This window comes from Gossypium arboreum, chromosome 8, assembly GCF_025698485.1.
Source record: "Gossypium arboreum isolate Shixiya-1 chromosome 8, ASM2569848v2, whole genome shotgun sequence".
Lineage (NCBI taxonomy): Eukaryota > Viridiplantae > Streptophyta > Magnoliopsida > Malvales > Malvaceae > Gossypium > Gossypium arboreum.
Window position 1 is genome coordinate 79,767,508 of NC_069077.1, and position 24,936 is coordinate 79,792,443.

At 37.3% G+C, this 24,936-nt stretch overlaps 1 long non-coding RNA gene and 1 other non-coding gene across 2 annotated transcripts; both read left to right on the forward strand.

Moving 5' to 3' along the window:
- The first annotated feature begins 7,272 nt into the window (after positions 1–7,272).
- Positions 7,273–7,981, forward strand: LOC128296362 (uncharacterized). Its single transcript, XR_008286946.1, has 2 exons — positions 7,273–7,525; positions 7,794–7,981. It is a non-coding gene; the product is annotated as an uncharacterized LOC128296362 (long non-coding RNA).
- A 5,745-nt stretch (positions 7,982–13,726) lies between these two features.
- Positions 13,727–13,833, forward strand: LOC128279981 (small nucleolar RNA R71). The gene has a single exon (XR_008270164.1). It is a non-coding gene; the product is annotated as a small nucleolar RNA R71 (small nucleolar RNA).
- Positions 13,834–24,936: the final 11,103 nt, after the last annotated feature.

Consider the following 24,936-nt stretch of genomic DNA (forward strand, 5'->3'; position numbering starts at 1 on the left):
CAAGGTGAGGGGCTAAACAAGCCTTCTTTACCATGATGAGCGAGTGGGTCGCATAATATGCCCGAACCAATCCGGCTGTCCAACACTTCCGAATTTGAATAATCCACCCCAAGAGCCCGTAATGCCATCGGTTATTGATCCCGTGAGGCTGAGTAAGCCACCAGAGACTTGATTAGGAAGCGGGGGCTGAGGAGTTCAAGGCCATAATTCTTGATGATGACGAAAGGGCCGAGTTACGCTTGATAACACTATTCGGTGTTTGATGAACTGTCATGCACACCGATGAATGTCTAAAGTGTGCTATATCCTTGTTGCGAGACTCGACTTACTATTGGTGGAGGACTTTGATTTCCATAGTCCCAAACGAGCGAGTTACTTGGGATTTCTTTCAAACAATTTCGAAAGAAATATATTAGTCAACGGTTCATCGATCAAAAGCGTAAGGAGTGCTTGGAACTCAAGCAAGGCCATATGACAGTATCTGAATATGAACATGAGTTCATAAGACTTAGTCGGTATGCTCGGGAGTGTGTGGCTGATGAGGTTGCTATGTGCAAGAGATTTGAAGAAGGATTGAATGAAGATTTAAAGCTACTAGTGGGTATTTTGGAGATAAAAGAATTCGTAACACTAGTTGAACGAGCCTGCAAGGCGGAAGAACTTGGAAAGGAGAAGAAGAAGGCTGAATTTGAAGCTAGAGACTATCGTAAAAGATAGACGGGTAAAGCTCCGTTCTCGGCTGTAAAGAAGTTCAGGGAGGACACTAATAAATCGAAGACGACTGCGGGAATTTCCATTAGAGCACGACCATCGACGGACTCCGAGCTACTTGATAGCTAGTGTGGGCAATAATCGCCAAGAGAAACACGAATGCCCACAATATGGAAGGCGACACATAGGTGAATGTTGGGGTAAGTCTACTAACGGGCTCATTACGGATGCGGTTCAAGGACCACTTCATTAGAGATTGCACGGAGCTTGATGAGAAGAATAGGATGCAAGGTGCAAGACCTAGTGGAATGATGACTAGAGGTAGACCACCAAGAATTTCAGGAGGTAGGGTGGTAGTCAAAGAGGGGCCACCGACACGGTATGTTCGATCCGAGACCCGTACTCTGCTAGGGCATATGCCATCCGTGCGAGAGGAAGCATCCTCCCCGATGTTATCACCGGTACTTTCACTCTTTTTGATACTAATGTAATTGCATTAATTGACCCTGGCTCTACTCATTCTTATGTATGTGAGACTTTAGCATCCAGTAAGACTCTACCTATTGAGTCTACTGAGTTCGTAATTCGGGTGTCAAATCTCTTGGGTCGTTACGTGCTTGTCGACAAAGTGTGTAAGAAATGTCCCCTAGTAATCCGAGGGTCCTGCTTTCCAGCGGACCTGATGCTTTTGCCGTTTGATGAATTTGATGTTATTCTTGGTTTGGATTGGTTGACCGTGCATGATGCGGTTGTGAATTGCAAATGCAAGACTATTGATTTGAGGTGCGCAAATAACGAGATAATCCGAGTTGAGTCTACGGACTTAAAGGGGTTGCCAGCTGTAATATCAGCAATGTTGGCCCAGAAATATGTAAGAAAGGGGTGCGAAGCATACCTTGCATATGTACTTATGACAAGGAATTGGAAAAGAAACCCGAATCTGTCTTGGTGGTTTGTGAATACCGGATGTTTTCCTAAAGAATTACCGGTTTACCACCGTTCGGAAGCGAGTTTGGTATTGAGCTTGTACAGGACTACGCCAATTTCGATAGCTCTGTATCGTATGGCACTAACCGAGTTAAAAGAGTTGAAAGCTCAGTTGCAAGAGTTGACAGATAGAGGTTTCGCTCGACCAAGTTTCTCACCTTGGGGTGCACCAGTATTGTTTGTGAAAAAGAAGGACGGAACCATGAGGTTGTGCATCGACTATCGTCAGCTGAATAAGGTGACAATAAAGAATAAATATCTGATACCACGCATTGACGATTTGTTTGATCAACTAAAGGGAGCCTCAGTGTTTTCAAAGATAGATTTGAGATCGGGTTATTATCGATTCTGAATCGAGATTCGGATATACCCAAAACAGCTTTCAGAGCGAGATACGGTCACTACGAGTTCTTAGTGATGCCGTTTGGGCTCACTAATGCCCCTGCGGTATTTATGGATCTGATGAATAGGGTCTTCAGACAGTATCTGGATGGGTTTGTAGTTGTGTTTATTGATGACATCTTAGTCTACTCAAGAGATGAAACCAAGCATGCTGAGCACCTGAGATTAGTGTTGCAGATTTTACGAGATAAGCAGTTATATGCTAAGTTCAGTAAGTGTGAGTTCTGGTTAAGAGAGGTGAGCTCCTTGGGTCATGTGGTATCCGCATCGGGTATTCGAGTTGATCCAAGCAAAATTTTAGCCATACTTAACTGGAAGCCTCCAAGAAATATTACTGAGGTTCGGAGCTTTTTGGGACTTGCCGGTTACTATCGACGGTTTGTAAAAGGTTTCTCGATGATAGCCACACCAATGACGAAACTACTTCAGAAAGATGCTAAGTTTGAATGGACAGAAAAGTGTCAGAAAAGTTTCGATCAATTGAAAACTCATTTGATGGAAGCTCCACTAGTGCAGCCCGAATCAGGCAAGGAGTTCGTCATTTACAGTGATGCATCCTTACTGGGGTTGGGTTGTGTATTGATGCAAGAACGGAAGGAATTTCTTGAACTTAAACAAGGTTCCATGTCAATTACCGACTATGAACGAAAGTTTGTAAGGCTTAGCCAGTACGCTCGAGAATGTATTTCTTCAGAAGCCGTGATGTGTAAACGTTTCGAGGATGGACTGAATGATGATATGAAGCTGTATGTTGGCATTTTGGAAATTCGAGAATTTGTGGTACTTGTCGAGCGAGCTTGCAAAGCCGAGGAGCTCAGTATGGAGAAAAGAAAAGCTGAAGTGGGAGCAAAGGAGTTTCATAAGAGGTCTTCGGGGAAGCCCTTCCAACAGTCATCGAAGAAATTTAGAGATGACTTAGGCTGGTCTAGATACACTTTGAGTTTTTCTAGACGAGATCGCGATCGACCCCCTGTGAGTGCACGAGTCACTTCGGTCGCCAGTGTTGGAAATGATCATCGAGACAGAACGGAGTGTCAATATTATGGTAAATGGCATTCGGGGAGTTGTAGATTGCATGACCGCTCCTGTTACAATTGCGGATCAGCTGACCACTTTATTAAAGATTGCCCGAGATTGTCTGAACAGAACGTAAATCAGAGTGGGAAACCTGGTGCTACTACTGCTCGAGGTAGACCATCTAGAAATACGGGTAATGCTAGTGGCGGTCGAGAGGATCTAGAGATGCTACAACCAGATCTCGAGGCTCGTGCTCTGCTAGAGCTTACGCTATCTGCGCCGCGAGGATGCTTCCTCGCCGGATGTTATTACCGGTACTTTTACTCTCTTTGATACTAATGTGATTGCTTTGATTGACCCTGGTTCTACTCATTCTTATATATGTGAAACCTTAGCATCCAGTAAGACTTTACCTATTGAGTCTACTGAGTTCGTACTTCGGGTGTCAAATCCCTTGGGTCGTTACGTGCTTGTCGACAAAGTGTGTAAGAAATGTCCCCTAGTAATTCGAGGTTCCTCTTTTCCGGCAGACTTGATACTTTTGCCGTTTGATGAGTTTGATGTTATTCTCGGTTTGGATTGGTTGACCATGCATGATACGATTGTGAATTGCAAAAGCAAGACTATTGATTTGAGGTGCACAAATAATAAGATAATCCGAGTTGAGTCTACTGCCTTGTATAGATTGCCAACAATAATATCCTCGATGTTAGCTCAAAAATATGAGAGAAAGGGGTGTGAAGCGTATCTTGCATACGTACTTGATAATAAAGAGCCGAAAGGAAACTTGAATCGTGCGGTGGTTGGTGAATACCGGATGTTTTCCCAAGAATTACGGGTTTACCACATGCTCGGAGGTAGAGTTTGGTATTGAGCTTGTACCTAGGACTACACCGATTTTGATAGCTCCGTGTCGTATGGCACCAACCGAGTTAAAAGAGTTGAAAGCTCGGTTGCAAGAGTTGATGATAGAGGTTTCGCTCGACCAAGTTTCTCACCTTGGGGTGCACCAAGTATTGTTTGTGAAAAAGAAGGACGGAACCATGAGGTTGTGCATTGACTATCGTCAGCTGAATAAAGTGACAATAAAGAATAAATATCCGTTACCGTGTATTGATGATTTGTTTGATCAACTAAAGGGAGGCTCAGTGTTTTCAAAGGTAGATTTGAGGTCGGGTTATTATCAGTTGCGGATTCGAGATGCGGATGTACCCAAAACTGCTTTCAGAACGAGGTACGGTCACTACGAGTTCTTAGTGATGCCGTTTGGGCTCACTAATGCCCCTGTGGTATTTATGGATTTAATGAATCGGATCTTCAGACAGTATTTGGACCGGTTCGTAGTTGTGTTTATTGATGACATCTTGGTCTATTCAAGAGATGAGACCGAACATGCTGAGCACCTGAGGTTAGTGTTGCAAATTTTACGGGATAAGAAGTTATATGCTAAGTTCAGTAAGTGTGAGTTCTGGTTAAGAGAGGTTAGCTTCTTGGGTCATGTGGTATTCGCATCGGGTATTCGAGTGGACCCGAGTAAAATTTCAGCCATACTTAACTGGAAGCCTCCGAGAAATATTACCGAGGTTCGGAGCTTTTTGGGACTTGCCGGCTACTACCGACGGTTCGTGAAAGGTTTCTCGACGATAGCCACACCAATGACGAAGCTACTTCAAAAAGATGTTAAGTTCGAATGGACGGAAAAATGTCAGAAAAGTTTTGATCAACTGAAAACCTATTTGACTGAAGCTCCAATTCTAGTGCAAATTAATCGTGCAAGGAATTTGTCATTTATAGTGACACCTCCCTACTTGGGTTGGGTTGCGTATTGATGCAAGAAGGTCGAGTGGTGGCCTACGCATCGAGACAATTAAAGCCACATGAGAAAAACTACCCGACCCATGACCTTGAATTAGCAGCCATAGTGTTCGCCTTGAAAATATGGCGACATTACTTGTTTGGAGAGAGGTGTCACATTTATTCGGACCACAAGAGTCTTAAATATTTAATGACTCAAAGAGATCTAAATCTGTGACAAAGACGTTGGCTTGAGTTGTTGAAAGACTATGAACTTGTCATTGATTATCACCCGGGGAGGGCTAACGTGGTGGCCGATGCTTTGAGTCGTAAAGCACTTGTTTGCTTTGAGGCGATGGATGCTCACCTATCCGTTTAGCCGATGAGGTGCTAGTAGTTGAATTAAAGGCCAAACCATTATGGATTCATCAAATACTTGAATCCCAGAAAGTCGACGCTGAATTGGTCGCTAAACGAGCTGAATGTGCCTCGAATGAGGAATCAGAATTTTGGATTGACAACAATGATTGTTTGACATTCAAGGGTCGATTATGTTTTCCAAGAAATTCGGAACTTACTTCGATGATTTTGAACGAGGCTCATAGTGGCCGAATGTCTATCCACCCGGGTAGTACTAAAATGTACAACGTGTGACAGCCCAAAATTGACCCTAGTCGGAATGTGGTTTCAGGACCACAAAACCGAGGCATAAAAATAATTAAAAATTTATTTTGATACCTATAATATGTGTGTGCTCATGTATGACATTTTATGATGATTGATTTAGTGTTATAAAGGTGAATTTCACTAGAAAGGACTTGTGTGAGAAAACTTAGAAATGAGATAGGCAAATGTTGAAGTGGCCTATTGATGCACACTAGAAATGTTGTCCTTGCATGTCAAATTCCCCAAATTTGACTATAATGGCCGGCCAAGGTGGGTATGATGGGCAAGGAAAACATGTTTCCAACATGTTTGGCTAGTGAGTTATGTAGGAAGTATTATAATAAAAATAAGCATAAAAAATGAAAAAAAAGAGAAAGATGAGCTTGGATGCCCTTGTTTCCGTGAGTAGAGGAAAAGAGAGGAGAAATTTTGTTCATCCATTTTCACTTCTTGGCCGAAAATACTAAGGAAAAGGGGAGGATTTTTGCTTCATGCTTGGTTTAGAAGAGATCTAGAAGGAGATTTGGCTAAATTGCATCAAGATTAAGGTATGTATGAGGTTGTGTTGGGAGTTTCATGCATGTTTTGGTTGCTAACTTGATGTGCATGTTAGCCATGGCTCAAATCTTTGTTATGCCATGGAAATGGTAGTTGGCCAAAGTTGTTATGGTGATAAAGCCATTGCATGCTAAGTGTGAAGCTTGATGATGATGCATGCAATGATGGATTGTCTACTCTTGAGTAAGATTTTGAGTTTTCTTTTTGTTTAATCATGATTGAAGTTGAAAAGGGGCATGATTGTCATATTCGGCCATGATGCATTCATGAGCATGGTTCATGCTTCTTGCATGTTAGTTAAAATTTGTGTTTTGGATGGCTATGGACACCTTGAAATTCGGCCATGCTCATATATGTATATATATGTTTGCACATGATGTTTTGGTTATGAAGTAAGTGATGAATATGTTTGTTTAAAGAAGAAGATGTTGAAGAATAATTGTGAAATTGTAAGCACATTCGGCCTAGCACACATATGAGTGCTTGATGCTATATTATAAGTTTTGAGCTACAATATGCAAAGCATTAACTAGTAAAATGCATGCTGTTTTTGTGTGGTATTAAGTGCATAATTGGCCTCAACATGGACATGTATATTCGGCCTTAGGTAGCCTATTGATGGCCTTAGCTTTTCCTTGATGCTCGAATGAATTGTATTGAATTGCTTGATGTAGTATAAAATGTGCATGACCATTGTGTATTCAAGCTAAAGAGTGGCCATATGACCATTTAAACTCCTTGTCATATTCGCCATAAGCTAGCACAATGAGGTTTTAATAAATTGAATTTGTTTGAATTAGCTCAAGAGCTAAGAGGGCCACAATTGGACAAGGGGAAGGAAAAAGTGATCGAATAGCCGTAAAAGCCGTTCGACAACATCCGAGGTAAGTCCTCAAGAAGTGATCTTACTTGAATTATGTGGAATGAGATATGGATGTATTGATTATTGATTTATGTGTGTATGAGTATTGAATGATACCCGGCTAAGTCCCGGCGATTATGCTAGTGATTATAATTGTGTTTGAGCCTTAGTAACGAAAATGAAATATGTATGTCCAATGATTATTGATGTATGTGTGCATGAGAAATTGAATGATATCCGGGCTAAGCCCCGAAGACAATTATGCTGGAAATTATATCCGGGTTAAGACCCGAAGGCAATTGTGCTAGTGACTACATCCGGGCTAAGACCCGAAGGCATTCGTGCAAGTTGTTAAATCCGGGCTAATACCCGAAGGCATTTGTGCAAGTCGTTCTATCCGGGCTAAGACCCGAAGGCATTCGTGCATGTGGTTATATCCGGTTGTATTCCGAAGAAGCTTGGGCTGGAGGTGAGCGTTGGTTGCTGTAATAAATTTAATTAGTACGCTCGAAAAGCCCAAAGAATAAGGTATGTTTATATGTGCATTGGAAAAGTCGATATGTTTGAGTAACATTCGCTCAATCGACTAACGAGTTTTCAGCTATTGAATTGGTTGATATCTTGTGAAAGTGTATAATGATGAAGTGTGAAGTAAGTATGATTATGTGAATGTGTATTAATGAAATGATTCATTTGGCTATGTGAATGTAATGCTTTAGTTAAAGCTGATTTTATTGCTTGAGACTTACTAAGCATAAAAAATGCTTACCCGTTGCTTTGGCTCTCTGTTTTATAGATTTTGCTCGTTAGCGATCGGATTCGGGATCATTAAAGTCGAAGTCATCTACACTATCAAAGCCTCCATTTTGGTATAATTTTGGTTGAACTTTGAAATGGCATGTATAGGACTACCCTATTGTTGAAGGTCATGTACCTTTCGGTTTTGTGTAAGCTTGGATAGCCATGCGAAAATGGCTTATATAATCGTTTTAGTATGATTCTATAATCGTTTGTATGATGATCATTATGGGGTATGGAATTGTTTGAAAATATTAGCCATTGGAATGGTTAATCGTGATCACACTTTGTGCTATGTATGCAAAAATGGCCAATTGAATCGTGGAAATCATGAAATAGGTAATGGTTACCTTGAAAACAGATGCTGGCAGCAGCAGTGGTGTGGTTTTGAAAAATCACCAAAATTTGTAGGAATGGTATTAAATAGTGAATAAGTTATGTAAATGAACCTTGATGAGTCTACTTTCATATGGAAGAAATGAAACGGTCATAGGAGTTACATGTTAAGAGATATTAAAGCTATTGTGAGACAGGGCCAGAACGGTTTCTGGGTCCCCTCTCGCAACTTTAAAAATTTACTATAAATTATCCAGAAAGAATTAGGAGTCATGCCTTATATGTACAGATTCCATTTTGAGTCTAGTTTCATTAGAAACAAACGGAACCAGTATTAAAGCCCTGTACAGATAGATATTCAAGTTATAACGGGCGAAGCTCAGAGCAGTCGATCCCTGTAACATGGGTGACTTTAACTAATAAACTGTACCAATTGGCCCAACCAAAAATTCTAGAAATAAATCCATGGATGTATATATGAGTCTAAATTCAGGAAAAATTTACAAAACCAGTTTCCGAGTTTTGAAACTCGAGATATGATTTTTAAGACGACGGTGACGCAGTTTTCCAGCCTGACTGGAAAAGTGGAAATTGGTGGGCAAAATATGTGAACTTGGCTTGTTAACCCCTCGTGTCTGACACCGGCGATGGTCTCGGGTTCGGGGTGTTACACAACGATCTGAAACGTCAATTTTGGTGGCCGGGTATGAAACGAGACATTTCTGAATTTGTTTCAAGGTGTTTGATATGTCAACAAGTAAAAACAGAACATCAAGTGCCATCGGGATTACTTCAGCCAATCATGATACCTGAATGGAAATGGGATCGAGTGACAATGGACTTTGTATCTGGGTTACCTTTGACTCAGAGTAAGAAAGACTCGGTCTGGGTTATTGTTGATAGATTGACCAAGTCTGCTCATTTTATCCCTGTTCGTACGGATTTTTCGCTCGATAAATTGGCAGAATTATACATCTCCCAAATTGTTCGATTGCATGGGGTACCTATTTCTATCGTGTCGGATAGAGACCCAAGATTTACATCGCGATTTTGGAGGAAGTTACAAGAAGCGTTGGATACTAAGATGCATTTTAGCACAGCATTTCATCCCCAGACTGACGGCCAATCTGAACGAATAATTCAGATACTCGAGGATATGTTGAGATGTTGCGTCTTAGAGTTTTGTGGTTCATGGGAAAGATATTTGCCTTTGATTGAATTCACTTACAACAATAGTTTTCAATCAAGCATTAAGATGGCACCTTACGAGGCTTTATACGGTCGTAAATGTCGTACCCCATTATTTTGGACTGAACTTAGCGAAAGCAAAATCTTTGGGGTTGATTTGATTAAGGATGCTGAGCAGAAAGTTCGAGCAATTTGTGAAAGTTTGAAAGCTGCTTTGGATCGCCAGAAGTCGTACGCGAATTTAAAACGAAGAGATATTGAGTATCAGGTGGGAGACAAAGTGTTTCTTAAGGTATCGCCTTGGAAAAAGATACTCAGATTCGGCCGTAAGGGCAAATTGAGTCCGAGATTCATTGGGCCGTATGAGATCTCCGAACGAGTTGGCCCAGTAGCATATAGGTTGCTTTTACCCCCTGAACTCGAAAGGATCCACAACGTTTTTCATGTTTCGATGCTTCGATGTTACCGATCCGATCCTTCGCATGTAATAAACCCCTCCGAAATTGAAATTCAAGCCGATATGAGTTATGAAGAAGAACCGATCCGTATTCTAGCTCGTGAAGTGAAAGAGTTGCGAAACAAAAGGGTTCCATTAGTGAAAGTGTTATGGCTCAAACACGGAATGGAAGAAGCTACTTGGGAACCTGAGAACTCTATGAAAGACCGATACCCAAACCTATTTACCGGTAAGATTTTCGGGGACGAAAATTTCTTAAGTGGGGGAGAGTTGTGACAGCCCTAAATTGACCCTAGTCGGAAAGTGGTTTCGGGACCACTAAACCGAGTCATAAAAATAATTAATTGTCATAGTTGATGCTCATTATATGTACATATGCATGTGTGAAAATTTCATGTTTGGATTTTGTTAATTGTAAGTGAATTTTATCAAATAGGACTTATGTGAGAAAATTTAGAAATGTGCTAGGCAAATGTAGGGTGGCCTATAAGTGCATGTTGTGAAAATGGTGGGTTTGCATGTCAATTTACCCAAATTCAAGCATGATGGCCGGCCATGCTATGGGTGGAAACATGTTGCAAACATGTTGGGTTAGTGGTTATGTTAGAAAGAATAAAATAATGAAAAAAAGGAAAATATGATGAAAACAAAGGGAAAAAAAGTGTCCATCCTTTCACATTTTCTTTGCTTGGCGAATGTTCTAAGAAGAAGGGGAAGAGCTTGAGAAAATCAGCCATGGGAGTTTGCTAGACTAAGGTATGTTTGATGTTGTCCATGAGATTCATGCATGTTTTAGTTGTTAGTTTGAGTTCTACTTAGCCCATGGTTTAAATCTTTGCTATGAGATGGAGATGATATTCGGCCATGGGTGTTGTCTTCTTGTTTGATGTTTGATGTTTGATGTTGTGGTGATGAGGCATGAAGATGAGTTAAGTTTTGGCTAAGGTAGGTTTGTGTTGATGTCATTTGCATGCTAAGTGTGAAGCTTTGTAATGATGCACGTGTATGGTGCTCTTGATGTTGTGAATGGAAGTAGAGGAAAGGTAAAAGAAAATTTAGGTAGAAATGTAGATTTATAGGATGTTACAAGTATATGTAAAGCCATGCTAGGTTAGGAAAAATTCGGTCAAGTGTTCATGAGATGAAATTTTGTGTTAGGTGAATTAAAGATGATAGTATAGTTGATATCATATATATATATATATATATATATGTATGCATATTCGGCTATCAATTAAGAGCATAGGTGATGATGAGTCTAAGCTTTGTACATTCGCCATATACATATATGCATGTGTGATTGGATTATTGATAGTAGGGCGATAGCATATGGCTATTAGTGAATAGATAAAAGCACGAGGCAGCAAGATAAAAAAATTTTACCATGCCGTTCCGTATGTCATAAAATCATTAAAATGTGAATACCAATATATGTAGCAAAGGTGTTGAATGAGTTAATTTATTTGTTTAAGCTCAAGATCCTAAAGGAGAGGCGTCCAACAAGGGGAAATCGAAGGTCATCGAGTAGCCGACCTGGAATTAATTCACCCAACACAAGTAAGTCACTAAGCGTATATTTTGTATCGATTTAACTAGACATGATGTCTATGTAATTATGCCGAATGGAATGATAAATTTATGTACATGTATGTATGTGGTGATGAAAGTATTGAATGAAAAGAAAAGAGGTGAGATGTATTGAGTTGTGGATTTCGGCACTAAGTGTGCGGGTATAAACATTTATGATCATGAGATTGCACTAAGTGTGCGGGTTTTAAATTTGTACAGCACTAAGTGTGCGAGTTTGATTATATAGCACTAGGTGTGCGAGTTGATTTTATAGCACTAAGTGTGCGGACTCACTATATGTTTTTGAATCACTATTGACACTGAGTGTGCGACATTTTAAGTTGATCACGGACAGCGGATCGGGTAAGTACCTTGAGTTCATGGCTAATAGGCGCTATGTTTATATTTGGAGTTGAGCTTGGTAAGTTTTGAACCTATGTGACAATTTTAATTGAAGTCACGTACATGAGAATTATCGTGGAATAAGTGAAAGGCCATTTAGTTGTATGAATGCAACGAAAACAAAATGATGTATAAAAACGCCTCAAATATCCTATTGATTAGTATATGGAATGTGAATGTGTAACTTGGTGTGAGATTGAACCGAAAGGTTTAAGGAACTATGGTATAGTTCGGTTTGGATGAAGTAATTAGCATCGTTCCATTTTGTTTCCTCTTATGATAATGTTATTAATGGATGGTAGTGCATTGCTTATGACTTTCTGAGTTATGTACTCATTTGGTGCTTATTGTTGCTTATTTAGGTTCTTGATCCATTTTGCGTGCTCGGGACCGTCGTCGAAGTTATCACACCGGCTAGCAACTTTTGGTATTTTCTTCTTAGATGGTCTAAGAGAACATTTCGGCATGTATAGGCTATTATGTTTTGTTTGAACTTGGTATGTAAAACTTTGGATGGCCATGCGAAAATGGCTTATATACGTTTGAGCATAATGTTATAGTCATCTTGAATGTATATGTTCATTAAGAAGCATGGAAATGTTGGTAACGGTTAGCCATGGGAATGGTCATTCATGATCACTTTTGGTATATGTATGACAAACTCTAGTTGATCCATGGAGGATCATGAAATAGGTAAAGTTGCCTTAAAAATAGATGCTGACAGCAGCAGTGATGTAGATTTGAAAAATCACTAAAAATAGTAGGAATGAGATTAAATAGTGAATAAATTATGTGAATGAACCTTGATGAATCTATTTTCATAGGAAAGCAAGAAAATGATCATGTGAATAGTATGTTAAGAGAAATTTAAGTTTTTGTGAGACAGGGCCAGAATGGTTTCTGGATCCCCTGTTCCGACTTTGGAAATTCATTGTAAATTAACCAGAGGTAATTAGAAGTCATGCCATATATTCATAGATTCCTTTTTGAGTCTAGTTTCTATAGAAACAAACGGCACCAGTATTGAAGCCCTGTACAGGGAGATATCCCAGTCGTAATGTGCAAAGGTCAGGGTAGTCGAGCCCTGAAACAGGGGAGACTTTAACTAATAAACTGTACTAATTGGCCCGACCAAAAATTCTAGAAAAAAAATTGTAGATGTAAGTATGAGTCTAGTTTCAGGGAAAAATCACGAAACTGATTTTTGTGTTGTGGAACGCAAGATATGATTTTTAGGGTGGCAGTGACGCAGCTTGACAGCCTGCCTGGAAAATTTTAAATGGACTGTGAGATTAATTAAGTTAAGTCTATATGCACCTTGTGTTCGACTCCGGCAACGGTCTCGGGCACGGGGTGTTAAAATGTATGCCTTCAATAGATTTTCTCAGCCATTGGATGGTTTAGCTTGGGTTGGTTTCTGAACTTGTTGGGGAAAACTAGGTGGCTAGGTCAATTTAGGTTGGGTGTAAGTATTACTGGTTCTAACCCCTTGGTTACTCCAGGAAAAATTCGGTTAGTTTTACCATGATGGGTTATAGAAATTGGATTTCAATCCTTGCCTTCCTCAATTTTGGTTCTGGTTACCTATGTAGTACATGGATTATGGGTTTGATGGATATTCTTAAAACAAATGTCCTTCCCCACAATAGACACAGGCTATATTTTCAAATTGGGTTGGTGGCTGTGCTGCAAAACTGTTAGACCCATTAGGAGTAAGAGTTTTTAACATTGAGGATATTGATGATACCTGAGATGCAAGTGAAGTAACTGCGTCTACTTCATGTATTCTAGCAACTCGTCTTCCTGACACTGCACGATTGGTTGGCCATTGGTAATTGTTGCTGGCAATCCTCTCAATGATTTCATAAGCCTCATTATAAGACTTAGAAAGGAGAGCACCAATAGTAGAAGTGTCCACTACCATCCTCGTGTGAGCATTGAGACCATTATAAAATGTCTCAAGTTGGATACAATGTGGGATTCTGTGATGAGGGCACTTTCATAATAACTCTTTGTACCTTTCCCATGCTTCATACAAGGACTCGTCATCCATTTGTTGGAAAGTAGTGATCTCGTTCCTCAACTTAGCATTCTTGCTAGGCAAAAAATACTTCATAAGGAATCTTTCTGCTTACTCTTGCCATGTGAAAATTGAATTTGGTGGCAATGAGTTCAACCAGACTTGATCTCTGTCCCTTAGCGAATACGGGAACAACTTCAATCGTAATGAATCTTCGGGTACTCCGGCTAATTTGAAAGAATTGCTCACTCCATAAATAGTCTTAAGTGTAGGTAAGGATCTTCGGTAAGCATTCCACTGAATTGGCCCACTGTCTGAAGCATCTGGAACAAGACTGGCTTCAGCTCAAACTATTGTGCCTCAATTTTGAGTCTCCTAATACCCAGATTAAGATCATCAAACACTGGCATGGCATACTGTCTTAAAGTTCTATCCCTATCATCAACAATAAGGACAGGATTTTGAGCAGGGTTTGCTCTGTTTCCTTGGTTTGGATTTTCAAAGTTTATCTTTTCGGTCCTTCTCTGATTTGCTTGTCTTCTTCGTTGTTGAAAAGTTCTTTCTATCTCAGGGTCTACAAGGAGAAGGTCAATAGTTTGGTCAATACTCATAAACACATGAAATGATCACAGAAAAATTAATTAAGTTAAAAATTAAACAAAAAAATAAACCAAAATATAAAACTAACAAATTCACAAATAACAACTTTTTAAAATAGTCCCTGGCAACGGCACCAAAAACTTAGAACGACGGAAATGTGCAAGTGTACACAATCGCAAAAAGTAATAAAGTGACAAATAAATGTTGAGTTATCGTACCCACAGGGACTGTGAAAAGAATTATTTATGAATGCAATTAAAACACTTTGGTGAAGAAAAATATTTTATTTTCAAAAGGGTGATTAAGAAAAATAAGATTTTAACTAAATAAAAATAAAAGTTCTAATTCACGATTTCAAAATATGATTTAATCAAGATGACATAATTGTGTTGGATTAATTACATTTCTTTAACTGAGAATTATTAAACTCATGCTTATGTTGTTACGAATAAATTCACGGCAAGTCGGTAATTTGCTAATTTATGAACATATTCACCTGCAAATATCCATTCATCACTTAACATATCCCTATGTTAATTCAAACGATTAAACATATTTTAATAAGGAAACATGTTATTGCACATACATACTCATTAAATTGAACTAATCTCTTGCATATCCCTATGTCAATTCAAGTGATTAGTTAAATCTAATAAGCACATAAAAGACTATGTGAGGTAACAAGGTATCCTTACCTTGAAACAATTTAATCACAATAATCTTGCAAGTTATGCAAGGCAAGTGTATCGCCAGATACATTGCTAATTTAACCTTCAGCTACCTTAGAAGAATAAATATGCATTGATTAAGTATTGTGTCAATCAATTATAATTTCAATCTGTTTAAATAATTAATTCATTAGTTACCTTACAATCGTAATGCAAGAATAACTTAGGCATGATTTTACTTAAGCAAGCATTTTACCGAGGCCTATAATAGCATAAACACAATTTTAATAATTTAAGTAGATGAAATGCAATCAAACCAGCACGAATTAAATTCAAGCTAAGCTGATTAAATTAACAATTCCAACAACATAAATTTTCATAGATATGTTCATCATAACAACAACAAAAATTAAAGAGATAGGGAACAAGAATCAAATCCGGTGTTTCTCCGTGACTTGACTAGTTTGCTCCATCTTCGTTCTCTGTTGTCCTCGCATATCAAGGCTGCTATGAAGACTTCAATGTTGCTTCAAAATGGCTGATGAATGTCCCTTTTCCAAGAGGAGAAATTGGCAAGGGAGCAAGGGACTTTGAATGGGAAAATGAGAGGAGAAAGTGAGAGAGGAGGGAAGAGATGTGAATGAATGAGGGATGCTTTGAATGAGCAGCAAGGGGGGGTTTTATAGCTGAATGTGGTAGCTAAAATTTGCTAAAAATAGCATCCAAAGAGCCACCCCTGGGCTGGCCATCTATGTGGCAAAGTTGATAGCTTCAACTGTGCTAAATATGGCTTGGGGCAAATCTTTAAAGCCACCAATTGTGGAGGGGCTGAATTGCAATTTGAACAAGTCTTCAAGGGCTTATCTGCAGCATAAATAATCAGCTAATGAGCTGAATTGGGTTAGCACTTGGACGGTTTTGGGGAGTCCTTTTCTTGGCCGGTTCGGTTCACTCAATTCGGTTCAATCGGACCATTTTTCATAATTAATTAAGAATAATTTATTAAACCCAAATTAACTTGGATATAAATTAAATTTAATTAAATTGTGAATTAATACACATAATTTTGGACCATCTTAGGATGGAAATTAATTTTCCTTGGTACTTCAAATTACTTCTCGGTTTTGTGCTTCTAGCATTGTCTGCCAAGCCATTTTTGGCCCTCTGTGCAATTCTATCGAAAATAACCAAAATTAATCAAAATTAATTATAAAATTAATTAAAATTCAACATGTTCATAATTTAAGTACAATTTAATTATTTTATAATAATTAATTATTTTTCGATAAGAATTTACCCGAATTTGCATGAATTTAAGTTAAAAAGGGTATGAAAAAGTGTGTAAATTTTTGTGTTTCTAGTGGACATAGTCTGTAATACCCCTAACCCATATCCATTGCCAAAATAGGGTTACGGAGTATTACCGTACAAACAAAATATTAAAACATTTATTTCACACATCATTTCAAACATAATATAATTACATTCAATAACATACATAACGTCCCTTAATCGAGCCCTCGAGGCCCTGAAAATACATTAGAATCAATTCGGAACCAAATTAGAAGCAATTGGAAATTTCAGGAAAAAGTTAGAAAATTTTGACTACAGGGGTCACGCAGCCGTGTGACTCACACGGCTGAGACACATGCCCATTTCTCAAGTCGTGTAACTTTTGAAGTAGGGACACACGATCATGTCCCAGCTCGTGTCCTCACTCGTGTAACTCTCTGATTTGGGTCGCATGGCCAAGCCACACGCCCGTGTGCTAGGCCGTGTAACTCTCAAAATAACCACACACGCCTGTGTGTCAGGCTGTGTGCTAGGCTGTGTAATATCCTAACATGCATGCATTAAAACTTACGGGGGACATACGGCCATGTGCCACACATGATTAAGTCACATGCCCATGTCTCAGGCCGTGTGGACATGAAATTAGCCAGATTCAAGCCATTCTAAACACCAACTCGTGTAACCACATAAAAGCATTTTTGCGCACATGATCAAGGCATAATAATATGACCAAAACCAACATAAAATGACCAATTCAATAGTCCAAAATCATTCAACCAATATGCCATACAAGGCACCTCAAATGCAAACATATGAACTTACATACATACTTGACCACATTTCATTCATACACATCTAGTTCATTTCCATCTCAAAACATATCATATTTGGACCTAGACCATTTCAACATAAACTTACCATTTGAGCCATACCATTCATGCATCACAAGTACTAAATTGCCACAATTCAACCATCATCAAAATGGTACCAAAACAACCAACTTATACATGCCAAAGTCAACATCTAAGAATTTAACTAAACACCAAACACAAATCCACCTATAATGCCATTATAACCTTAGCCAAAACATCAAAAACTATCGATATATTCACTGGATGTAATAGCCCGATTTAGACTCTAATAGGAATGGTGGTTTCAGGACCAAGAATCCGAGTTAGAAAAGTATTTAAAAATTATTTTCTATGTTTATTTTGTGTGAATTTATATTTGTGAAATTTTCGTGATTTAAATTTTTCGTTTAGGTATCCGATTAAATAAAAGGACTTAATCGTATAAATTAAAAGTTTGATGGTTAAAAGCATAAGGGCTGAATTGTTAGTGGCTTTCTAAATGGACGCCTTTATGTTGCAATTATCCCAATTGAGGAAAGAATGGACAGTAATGGGTATGTTATATATGATTTTATAATTTTATTACTAAGGTTATAATAGTAAAATAGGTAATAATAAGTATATAATATAAATATATAATTAAAAAGCCAAAGTTTTATTTTATTCTCATGATCGAATATGAAAAACATAAAGAAAAGAATAAGTTTTCAAGGGTTCAACCATCTTCCAAGTTGATTCAAGGTTTGTTTTTACTCAATTTTTGATAATTTTTACGTTTCTGAGTTCGTTGCTTCGAGTACTACAAAACTCATGCTTGAATTTTTTATTTTGATGAATATTTTAAGTTGTGCCATTGTTGAGAGCTTGTGATTTTTGTTGTTTGATGATGAAATATGAAAGATATGTTTTAGATTAACATATTTTGTATTGGAGTTTTTGATTATTTTGAGTAATTAGGACTGAATTGCAAAAATAATAATTCGAGGGACTGAAATGTGAAATAAATGAAAAATATGGGCTTGTATGAACACTAGGAATATTTGGCCAAACATGGGTATCTTGAAATTTTGAATGTTTTGTGTTTTGTGCAATAGGGACTAAATTGTAAAAAGTGTAAATGTTAGGGGTAAAATGGTAATTTTACCATTTATGTGTTTTTTGATTAAATTTAATGAAAATATTTTTGAATGAGCTTAATTTGAATATGTTTAGATCAAGAACCAAAGAAATCGGATTTGAATCGGGGAAAAACGAAAGTTGTCGACTAGTCGTCCCGTTCCGTTTTACATCGTCTGAGCTAAGTTTATAGAAAAATAGATGTGTTTAATTGTAGATAAATGCTATATATATATGCTGGTTGAAAAATATGAATTTATATATGCTTATGCCGAATGTGAATAAGCTTGGTAACCATGTTCAAGCATTCGTTTCGACCGAGTTTCGACGTCCGAAAGTCCCGTATGAACCTTAGGAATAGCTAGGATACATATTTCATGACAAAGGATTTCGATATGTGATGTGTGAGTAAGACCATGGCATCGATATGTGACCCTAATATATGTGTACGTGTAAGACCCTGTCTGGGACAGTGGCATCGATATGTGCTTACATGTAAGACCACATCTGGGACGTTGGCATTGTACGATATATGTTTGATTATCCGAGTGTCCTATCCAATTCTAAATGGTTCATCAGGCATCGATAAGATATGATCAAATATGCAAAAGTGAGTTAAAATGATCAGGTATGAATTAGTTTATTACCTATTTGAAATAAAGTGAGTAAGTTACTTAATCTTCGATGCAAACATATTTGAAGTAAAGTAAAAATTATATGTGAATGTGAAAAAAAGTATTCGGCCTTGTAAATATTTAATTTGAACATTATTGAAATTATTTTTGAATATATGCAATTGGTAGTATATTCGGCCATTGATATAAATAATGTATGATTGTTATAGTTCGACTTACGAGTGTATGCATATAAATGTATATGTATTTGGTATGAAAAATGTGTTTTGGCTTGGCCATTGAAAGATAGTTAGTAATGTATATAAAAGTGTTCATTCGGTCATTACCATGTTTATGCATAAGGTGCTGTATTTTGATTTATGAGTATACATATAGGTGCTCACATATTGATGTATAGCTTTGAAATTGAAGGATATTTTGCTTATAAATATGTATGTGTATTCGGCCATATAATATAAATATGTATGTGATTATCGTCCTTGACCTATGAATTTATGCATATAAGAGTATATGTACTAGTTATGATAAAGATATTTTGGTTTGGAAATTGAATGATAGTTTGATGAAATATATATATATGTTCATTCGCCATGAATAATATACATGTGGAAGTACATATAAAATACATGAATTTGTAAGCTTAAGATTTAAAGTAACTATGATAGTATAATTTGGTTTAGTTTAAATGATTTGATTATGTAATTACGTTGTTTATTTGCTTATGACTTACTAAGCTATAAAAGCTTACTTTGTGTGTGTTCATGTTTACCTCTATTTTATAGATTTTGGATTCAAGTTTCAAGCTCGGGAATCGTCAGAGAAGCTTATCACACTATCGACTGTCTTCGGTATTTTATAAGCTGAGTTTTCGAACCTATGGCATGTATAGGCTAGATTGTAATATGAAATGTTGGAATTTGGTTTTGTATAATCTAAGCCATGCGAAAATGGCTAACCCTTTTATGTTTAAATTCGATTATGTTAAGTATGATTTAAATTCATTTTAGTCATAAGGTTATGTGCTAAGAATGTATAATATTTGTGTTAGGTACTACAAGCTTTAGAAATGGTTGACGACTTAGGATATGCATGTGAATGGTTCGGATAAGGTTATTCATGGATAGAAGCATATGTGATATGTGATTGAACTGCTTGATGATTTGGGTGTGGTTTGAAAGAGTCGGACATGATATACTTATAGTATGAATCATGGTGATTTGTCACTCTTAGTTAAAATGATTCGGTTTTTGCATTTATGTATCTAAGTATTTGATGCACTTGTTATGGTACAAATATATATACCTGTTCGTAAGTATATTGGTTGATTCGACTATGGTATTTATGTATAAATATGTGTGAAGTTGGTTAATATGCTTTGTTAAAATGAGACAATGAATATGGTTAATTATAATGCTCATGGTTATGTATACAATTAACCTTGGTTTGGACTTATATAGAAGGTATGTTTAATTTATGTAATGTTAAGGAGTTTGGTTTATATGCGTCGGCCACAAGGTAAATAATGGTTATTTTGTTAACTAAGGTATTGATACGAACCGCCTCGGGGTGAGTCGAGTCGTATGCGAGTTTGCCCGGTCGTCTATGAGAAGGTATCGTTCGGTTTGTTCAAAAAGGATGTTTCGAAATAAATTATGCGGAAGCTATTCAAGGGGTTCAAAGGAAGGGTTTAAAATATGAATATTAAGGTTCGATTTTAAGTAAATGAAAGAATGGAAAGAAGGAACTCAAAATCAAGCACGAACCAATACTAGAGAGTATTGACCCAATCGCTTATAGACTTTCAAGGTGGAGGATGAAAATGATAAACCTCGACCCGCTACTTAGCAAAGTAGGAACCTCGGTATATGGGTGAACGAAACAGGATTGACGCCACTACTAGGTAGATAAGTCAACAAAGTCTCAAACAAAGTTTAGAGAAGAAAATTCTCACAAGATTAAATTCAATAAAAATTTTGGCAAAAAGTTCTTTACAAATGAAAGAAAACAAATATTTATAGGCACATAGATGACCATTCAAATTCGGCATCTAGGTGTTCACACAATAATAAAACGTTCACACTAATGTATTAAAATAGTTCATAAATTCGCAGATTCATGCACTAGTGAATGGACACTTTCTTCCCCTTGGTTTGTGCATGAATGCTTAGTCATAAAGAAAGGCTTCAAGTGACTTGTCATGCACCAAAAGGTTGCATTCATCTCCTTGGGACGTTCATGCACTTGTATGGAACATGTATCTTCATAATTAAACACTTTAATGGCATGTAAGTTCATAAATGGCAGCATGAACCTAGTAAATTCGTACTCCCTTTTGTGCATGCACTTAATTCAATCAATGTGTTGAATTATTGAGTTAATTCCTTCCCTTGGACGTTCTTGAACCCATCCATGCATTTGTAGTAGCCTATAGGTCAATTCAAAGTGTGAACATGTTCAAGGAGCTCTATGGTCAACATAGAATTAGTTAGCGACTACTTCTTGGCGAATAAGTGCCTTGGAAAGTTAAGAGACAGCCACCATACATGCACTTAAGCCATTCATGCATTCTATCATCCCATGCATTTGATCCATTCATGGACTAGCCTTTAATGTCCATACACGCATTCGACACATGCATGAATTTGTAGAAACATTGCATCTAGCCGTACATGCACCAGCATTTAATACTTCTTCATTCATGAGTGTGGAATGCCCAAAGAGATGTTTCTTCATCCATACATTGTACCGTCCAAAGGAATGTACCTACATGAAATAAACAAGTCATTAAGACATCTCATGAACACTCATAAATTCGGCATGATGTGAACACATTAATGTCATGCATTAATTCGGCTATGTGAACATAATCAATTTATATAATGACAATGACATATTAATAACAAATATTAATATAAGACAAGTTTAATGCTTAAATGAATATGTGCAAATTTTTATTTAATGTATTAAAGACAAAACAGAGTTTAAACTAAAATGAGCTAAGCTTTAGCTCGTGAGCTAAGGTTGAGCTGAGGCTAAACTCCTAAGCTGAAGTTGAGCTAAGGTTTAGCTCGTGAGCTGAATATGAGCTAGGAGTGAGCTCGGTTTAGCTCGAGCAAGTTGGATCGAGCTTGAATAAGCTGGATTTGAGCTGGACGGAGCTCGTGGAGCTGAAGCAGTGGGATCAGCTTGCCAACATGTCAATGCTCGGCTTGATAGACTTGTTCGATGAAGTTCGCGGGGCGTGCTCGTATTATTCCCCCCCTCTTTTAGGCGACTTGTCCTCAAGTCGAGCCGTTTGTCCATGGGAGAACTTTTACTCATGCATGGTTTTCCTCGGTCAAATGGGATGGAAGATGTCACACAAACCTGAAAAATTCTTACCACAGCCAATAAAAAGAAACTCAAAGGAGTCGATTCAAATGTGTTCGATAGTTCATAAAAAATTCATTCAATCGAACATATGCCAAAAATCTCAATTGGACAAAGCAAGCATACGTAAATTTATCAAAGAGTTTCGTTAGACCATCGTTGCAAACATGAAGACTAAGTTGGATCAAGGGATAATTGGTTGTAAGCGATGGCGAGCACTTAAACACATTATTCCTCATCCAAAACATTTCAATATGTTTATTCAAAAATAACAATTCATGGGAATGTACACGCAAAGTGTGCCATGGCCAATTGGAAACTAAATCACTCTTTCGCTTATTAACAACATGATTTGTGTAATCACTTTCCAACACAAACGGATCACTACTAGGCCAAAGACAACAATCAATCACAACAAGGTACAAACAATTTCCAAACATCAAACCATCAAAAAGATTTTCAACAACATTCGAATAGAGTAAAGGTATTTGAAAATTTTCATAAACTTTACCTTGTCGATCTTGAAGAGAAGAAAATTTAGGATCGGTTTTACCTTTTTCAAACTAGATAAATCTTCTCTCTTCGGACAGATAATGTAAAACAAAGCTTTTACCTCGATCAACTTGGGTTGGTGACGAAGCACCATGACACTCGTGCTTTTTAAAGGGTTACATTCACAAAAATGTAAAGGTTAGTTTCAATAGGAGGTATGGACTGAAAAGAAAAAATAAATCATCGTTGAAATTTGATTCAAGTCCCAAAGCATAAGTCGATCTTACCTTCTCAAAATGGAACGAAAATTTCAGATGTGGCCAAACAAGGTGATTAGTAAACGAATCAAAATTGAAACCCAAATCATTGAATTTCACCTTCTTATCAAAAGTTCGAACATCAAGCAAACATAATTTGAATGCAAATGATGCCAAGTGCTTAATGTTTCCATAAAATGAATTCATGTAGCAAATACCAGGCTTGAACACACGAACTTGATTAGGAATTCCAACAAGCTACATATTAGAAAAAGATATAATCAACTCACCACACGAATTATAGTTCACTAGTTTAAACACACATGTTGATTTGACAAAATCGAGCATACCAAAATGCAAAGGTTCATACTTCAAGAGTATTGATCGGGAATGCAAATCACTACATGGAAATTCACACAAAAACTCAAAGATTGTTAATGAAGAACACAATTGCACATATCATGTGAAGATCTTTTAACATGGATGCCAAACAAAGAATTTTTAACGAACATGCAACTTTTCAAACAGGAAGATTTATCACAAATCAATTGAGCAGGCATATTTAAACATAAAGATTTAACACATGAGTTCAAAAAGTTTGCAGGGTCAAACACATCAGAATTTTTACGTGGCAGACTTTGATCAAACATGTTCAAAATTCGCTTAGAGAAAACTAATCCAATGTTGTCAACAAATTTTCCAATGTAGTAATCGTCATAAGAAAAGTTGTATATGGCACCTTTAAAAAAATTAGTTAACAACAAGAAGTGAACAAAATTATCCAAATACGTGACTTTGATTCGATAAACAAAGAATCCTTACCTTCCTTACCTTCGATCGCAAGTGGGTGGTAGTCATTCGTGAACTTACCTTTTTGAACAACCTAAAACACCTCTCGTTTGGAAGGTAATGTAGATGGAATTGGTCGCACAAACTTCTAGGAACTTGAAAAGTTAATTCACAAGAAGATCGAGCAGTGGGTTAGTAGAAATAATCCTCACTTGTTCACTTGTTTTCTCACTCGATTCTTTTCTTCCGAATCACTCGTTTCTTTTGTTTCAATTTCTTTTCATCTTCTTTTCACTCTCAAATTTCTTTTCGTTCTCTTTTCAATCTCATTTTCTTTTTCATTTTCTTTTTGCTTTTCAAAGGCTTTTTCAAGTTCTCTCAAGATTCGCTCATTTTCTCTCTTACTTGCCTCTTGCCTTTCTTTTCTTTTTATTTCATTTTATTTTTCTTCTTTTGCTTTTTCATTTCTTTTCTTTGTTTTCTCTTTACAAGAATGTACAAAAGAACGATGAGAATACAAATCTTATTCGAAAGATGAAGAACTATTTGCATATGATTCACAATTAAAACTTCGTGAAGAATACTCCGAGTAAGATTTCTTTGAAGATCTAGTAGGAGTATGTCTTTCTCTTTGAACGCCATCTTGGAACGAATCAAAATCGTAATCGGCTTCTCGTCTTCTCGAATTTCTTGATGAAAAGGACTTTCGATCGAAGTCACTTCTCGAATTCGTTGATGAATATGAGTCATAGTATGAATCTCTTTGTCTCAAAGTAGATGACAAAAAGGAATCACGATTGGAACTTTTTTTCAGGTAGTAGTCGGGGGATATCTCCGTGGGGTTCTTGGTTCCGTTTTACGACTTGAAGAAACTTGATCACTTTGGTCTCGTTTAGTCGCCATTCTTCACATTTCTTGAACCAAGTATTGGTATTCCGATTCGGTGAACTCTTCGCGTGACAAGATTTTTGTTGCTAAAAAGAAAATGTTAGATCACAAAACAAAATAAAAAAAAAATTAAGTACCTCACCACAAACCTCACAATTTCGCTCGAAAAGAAGAAGAAAAAAAGGTGTCACTCCCGCTCGTGTTTACACTC